General features: G+C 40.2%; 1 protein-coding gene across 2 annotated transcripts in view; it reads left to right on the top strand.

Annotated features, from left to right (window-relative positions):
• Positions 1 to 6,419, top strand: part of LOC122089261 (probable bifunctional methylthioribulose-1-phosphate dehydratase/enolase-phosphatase E1) — a 52,476-nt gene that overhangs the window by 23,679 nt on the left and 22,378 nt on the right. The gene's annotated exons all lie outside the window — the stretch shown is intronic.

The following is a 6,419-nucleotide window of genomic DNA, read 5'->3' as shown; positions in this document are numbered from 1 at the left end:
AAATTGGAGGGAAAAAAAAAAAAATAGAGAAAGAAAGAAAAGGAATTATCAAAGGCCTGAAGCAGTGGTAGAACGTGATCAGAAGAACAAAAAGATTGATAGTGTAATTATACCAAAACAGGGGTAAACTTCCTTTGAAACAATTGCATCACTATTCTGCTTCTTTGGATTTTTTCTATAAGATAGCACTTGAAGAACGACCCTGAAGCATGAAGGCCCATGACCTGTTGAAAACTAAGATGTCAACATTTAAGTGCATGGAGGATGATATTGACTAGTGCTTTTTCTGATGAGCTAGCTAAAGTTGGGTGAGGGACGTCAGCTTTTCTTGGGGCTTCATCCTATCATGTAATCAGTTCTTTGGGTTTTAGGGTCTTTTTTCCAGCCTTGTTGATGTATTTTATGTTTCTGAAGCTTTCTTTCTCTATAGTAAAATTTTATTGCTTATCCCACCCCAAAGCAAAAGAGTAGTCAAAGTTGAAGTACCCAAGTGAACCCCATGACTAGTGATTGACAAGTGACATTATCTTACTGATTGCTATACAATGTTCTACTGTTGCTTTTGTAGTTAATATGTTGGACCTCATCCCATCAGGAAGGCATCGGATATTCGGATGAAATAGGGAAATGAGAGAATCCTTGTATATCATGTCATATCCAGCACTGTAATTCTGTTTGTCGATTTGGGGAATTGTGAATTGTGTCAATTGACACCAAGCCGACCTTTATTTATAATAGTTGGATTAGGGTTTTAAGACATTATAATGACAAGTATGCCCCTGTGGACAGTTCTACCCTTATTCCCACAGTCCAACACTCCCCCTCAAGTTGGTGTATGGATATTACACAACCCAACTTGCAGTAAATAGAATAAAAAAACCTTACTACTAAGTCCCTTTGCAAGAACATCTGCTAGCTGCTCTTTACTTCTCTTAAATGGGATACGTATAAGGCCTTGCTCTAATTTCTCCTAGATAAAATTTCTATTAATCTCCACATGCTTAGTACGATCATGCTGAACTGGATTGTGTGCAATGCTAATGGCTGATTAATTATCACAACACAACAACATGGGCAATTGAATAGGCACACCCAGGTCTTGAAAGAGCCCTTGAAGCCAAGTTAACTGGCAAATGCCATGTGCCGTGTCTCGAAACTCAGCCTTTGCACTAGATCTCGCTACAATTGGATGCTTCTTGCTACGCCATGTAACAAAGTTTCACCAATTAAAGTACAATAGCCTGATGTAGATCGACGGTCATCTGGAGAGCCAACCCAATCAACATCAGTATATGCTTCTACATGCATGTGATCAGAGAGAGAGAGAACAGAATCCCTTTCCCTAGAGCTTACTTCAGGTAATGAACAATGTGAAACACAAGTTCCATGTGAGAAGAACATGGATCATGCTTTTATTGACTCACCAAACTAACTGTATGGGCAATGTTTGGTCAAGTATGGGATAGCTAAATAAGTCGACCAACAAGCATCTGATATCGACCCTTATCAATAGGTTCCCCATCCTTGATTTTCAGATGAGTATTAGCCTCAACGAGTGTATCAGATGGATTACATCCCAACATACCAGTTTTTGGAAGATCTAGGGTGCATTTCGCTGGGAGAGAGCCACACCTTTGGTAGACCTTACCACCTCAATACCAAGGAAGTACCTTAGTTTGCCTAGGTCCTTGATTTCAAACTCTTTACCCAGATAAGCCATGAGGTTAGATATTTCAGCTCAATCATTCCTTATAGAAAAAAAAAAGGGCACACCCGGTGCACAAGGCTCCCTGCGTGAGGGAGGTCTTTTAGGGGGGGGGTGAGAACTATGCAGCCTTACCTCGAGAATGTTGAGAGGCTATTTCGATTGCTTGACCACCGGGTCACAACATTCGTACCTTACCTTACCCCGAAAACTATGCAGTTGAATCATTCCTAGTGACAACTATATCATCCACATACACAATAAGGATAGTAATTTGGTCATCCACCCTCTTTATGAATAGGGTGTGATCAACATTACTTTGTTTGAATCCTTTTACGATCATGGCCTTGTGGAAGTGACCAAACCATGCCGTAGGAGATTGCTTCAGCCCATATAATGCCCACATTGCTTCAGCCTATATAGTGCCCACTTTAGCTTGCAAACCTTCCCTTGAGTTTCCTTCCCAGTGTTTTTGAGGGGAATAATGACTTATGTCTAATGGACACAGGCCAACTCTATTTATAATATGGAAGAGAACTTTCTAGAAATGAGTACAAGACTAAAGTACTCTAATAGAGAATTTTACCGTTGTACCCATTTACAACGCTCCCCCTCAAGCTGGTGCACAACTATTATATATGCCCAACTTGCAGATAATAGGATGAAAAATCTTACTACTAAGACCCTTAGTAAATACATCAGCCAATTGTTCACTGCTAGGTACAGAAGGCACAGTAATAAGACCCATATCCAATTTCTCTTTGATGGAGTGCTGATCACTCTCCACTTGTTTGGTTCGATCATGCTAGACTGAGTTGTGTGCAATGCTGATGGCAAATTTGCTATCACAAAATAGCTTCATAGGAAGAGTAACAGGGACGGCCAAATATCTGAGAAGACCATGAAGCTATAAAAGCTCATAAATGCTATGGGCTATAGCACAGAACATCGGTTCAGCACTAGACTGGGCAACAACTGCTTGCTTCTTTCTGTGCCAAGTAACAAGGTTACCACCAACAAAGGTGCCATAGCTAGTGGTAGACCTGCGGTCATTGGGTGAACCTGCCTAATTAGCATCCATGAAAGCCTTGACCCGAAGGTGATCCTGAGAAGAAAAGAGGATGCCAAGTCCTAGGGCGGATTTTGCATAACGAAGAATGTGCAACATCGCTTTAATGTGTGATGAACAAGGATCATGCATGTATTGGCTAACCAAGCTAACAACATATGCTATGTCAGGGCATGTATGAGAAAGATAGATCAAAGATCAAAGGTCCAACTAATTTTTGATATCTCCCCTTATCCATATGATCACCTTCCTTGTTAACGAGGTAACCATTGGCATCAATAGGAGTATCTGCCGACTTGCATCCCAACATACCTGTCTTAGAAAGAAGGTTAAACACATACTTTCGCTAAGACAAGTACATTCCACGAGAAGACTTGCCAACTTCAATGCCAAAGGAGTAACAAAGCTGTCCAAGATCTTTAATTTCAAATTTCTCACCCAGGTATTGCTAAGGCAAGAAATCCCTTCAAGGTCATCACCTGTAACAACAATATCATCTACGTAGACGATAACAATCTTTCCACTGGATCTCTTGATGAACAGATGTGGTCGGCATTGCTTTGAGAGTAGCTTGTAGCAATCATAGCCTTGTGAAATTGGCTGAACCAAGAATGAGGGGATTCCTTCATCCCAAGGATTAAAGTATCGGTATCGGTCGCTATATCGGTCGGCTAAATTTAAGATATGTATCAGAGGGTATCATATCGTATCGGAGATACGCTAAGATATGCTAAAGATCAAGGATTAAAGTATCAGTATCGGATGTTATATTGATCGGCTAAATTTAAGATACGTATGGGAGGGTATCGTATTGTATCGGAGATACTTTAAACTATGCTTCAGCCCGTATAATGTGCGCTTCAGCTTGCACACCTTCCCTTGGGTTTTGGTGCTAGTGAACCCAGGAAGAATGTCAATATACACTTCCGCCTTAAGTTCCCGATAAAGGAACGCATTCTTCACATCCAACTGTTGAAGGTTCCAACCTAAGTTAACAACACAAGATAAGATAACACATATCGTGTTCATCTTAGTTGCTTGAGCAAATGTCTCTTGGTAGTCAATCCCATAGGTTTGGGTAAAGCCCTTAGAAACCAATCTAGCCTTGTAACAATCCACTTTACCATCAACCTTTTGCTTAACTGTGAAGACCCACTTACAACAAGCTGTCTTCTTCTATGAGGGAAGACACACTAAATCCTATGTCATTCCTCCTTAATGCCTGCATCTCCTCAACAGTAGCTACTTTCCGTTGTGAGTTTGCACTTGCTTCCTGCCAAGTATGGAGAATTGACAGAGGACATAGAGGACACAAAACTATAGTAGGATGGAGAAAGTGAGTCATAAGAAACAATTTTAGCAATAAGATGGACAGTGCAGGATCTAGTGCCTTTGCAAATAGCAATAGGCAACTCAAGAGTAGAGTCCACACTAATCACTGGAACATCATTAGCTGGGAAAGAGAATTACCTGGATCAGAGGGGATTGGATCAGGTTCGTGAGGAGATGATTGGCATGGTAGAGTAGGTGCAGGATGTGCAGTGGTCTAGGTCAACTGTCTGCGACCATAATCACACATCTCTAGACAAGGCCGAGCTGGAGTAGGAGTGTCAGTCTTACCTTGAATAGGAACATCGACAGGGGTAACAGATGGTGGTGTGTCAAATCCAAGAGGCGGCACATCTTCCACTGTGGAACAAGACTTCCTCGGAAGATGTGTTGCTGTGTAGTAAGGCGCAGATTCGTGAAAGACAATATCCATAGTCACAAACCAACGCCGAGAGGGAGCGTGATAACACTGATGGCCTTTCTAAGTGGCATAGTACCCCAAAAAAATGCACCGGATACCATGTGGATCAAACTTCCCGTGAGGATGATGATCACGAGCATAATAGACACAGTTGAAGACCTTGGGAGGAATATGAAAAGCAACAGAGCCATAGAGAAGATATAGGGGAGAGCAGAAGTCAAGGACTTGAGAAAGCATTCTAGTTAATCAGAAAAGTTGCAGTAAGAACTGCGTCACTCTAGTATCGAGGAGGACCATGCATCTCAAACAAAAGAGAGCATGCGACCTCACAAAGATGGCGATTCTTCTGTTCAACACCACTGTAGTAACTCAGAGATGGGATGTGATGAAGAAGATATTTGAAGAGCTTGACCAGAGACTGAAGATGAGTCATCATCAAGTAGATATAGACCACCGTGCACCCTACAAGGGCCAATCATTGCTTCATCACCGGATTCTGAAAAACACAATGGGACGGGAAAAATGTGACTTTGTAAGTCAGACTACCAATTGACAATGAGTTAGTAGGAAATGATGGAACTTGCAAAATAGTTGAAAGAGATAAAGTAGGATTATAGCATAGTTTTTAAGGCGGTAAGGCGGTAAGGCGACAGAGGCATTTGAGGGTCTTTCGGAGCGCCTTAGCCATAAGGTGGGCATAAAGCGTCGCCTTATCGACTAAAGCGTTCCTATGTAATTTTTTTTATAAAACCAACCTATTTGGCTTAAATCCTAGCTGAATCCTATTACTTATATGTTAAATAAATATTAAAGGTTCATATTCATACCAATGTAAGATATTTATCAAGAAAACAAATCAATAAAGTGAATAAACTAAGTTCATCTTCATCAATCATCAATATTCAATCATCAATCACCAATCACCAATCACCAATCATCAATCATCAATCATCAATCATCAATCATCATAACATATTAACATATAATATAAATACATAATTATGAAACAAAATTATAAATATAAAGAAAAGAAGACAAAAAAATAAGTATTTATTATACTTATCTCTATGATACCAAAATGAGTGCCTAAGCCCTAAGGTCATCCACTATATTTCTACTCTTGTCAAAGAAGAATGAAGCTCACCACTGCCGGAGCAAAATGATCACCTGGATCAGTGGTTCTTCCTTATTCCTTGATTTCTTCTCAAAGCCCTTTCTTAAAACCCTTGACAAAAGCCAAACCTTATTTGTGAATCGTGTTTTTGTTTTGCTTGTTTTGGTTATTTTTGGTGGAGTAAAGCCATAGTTGTCATGGCGTCACTAAGGCGGCGATTTGGCGTCCTGGCAGAAAAAGAAGTTCATGGTAGTGCTACGATTTACGTGACTCACAAATGACGGTCGCCATTGGCTGATAGGCGTTGCCATGGCACCACTATGGACGCCAAGTCACGCCTGATTCACTAGGTGGTCGATTTTTTGTAAAATGCAGGGTGATTTTGATAGGGCTATGTTGATTTTTGATGATTTGATGTTGCTTAATGTTGGTTTTATATGTTATAGGGTATATATTGTAGGCTTGTAGCATGCTAAATAACTTTAGAAAATAGGGGAAATAAAAAAGTAGTATATTAAATAACTTTAGGAAATAGGGAAAATAAAAAAAAATACATGGGCAATTTGACCGCCATGGCAAAGCCATAACGGGCGATTCATCGCCAAAGCGATTAGCCACCCCTTCGCCGCCTTGGATCGATTTGACGCCGTGACAACTATGAGTAAAGCTGATCTCATACATTTTAAGTGTTAACAAAACTATACACCTACCAATAAAAAATCTATATTTGGAATCTGCATCAAGTAATTTTAAAATGTGTTTAAAAAAAAAAAAAAAAAAA

Source organism: Macadamia integrifolia, chromosome 9, assembly GCF_013358625.1.
Source record: "Macadamia integrifolia cultivar HAES 741 chromosome 9, SCU_Mint_v3, whole genome shotgun sequence".
Classification (NCBI taxonomy): Eukaryota; Viridiplantae; Streptophyta; class Magnoliopsida; order Proteales; family Proteaceae; genus Macadamia; species Macadamia integrifolia.
This window is presented reverse-complemented; position numbering and strand designations above follow the sequence as displayed.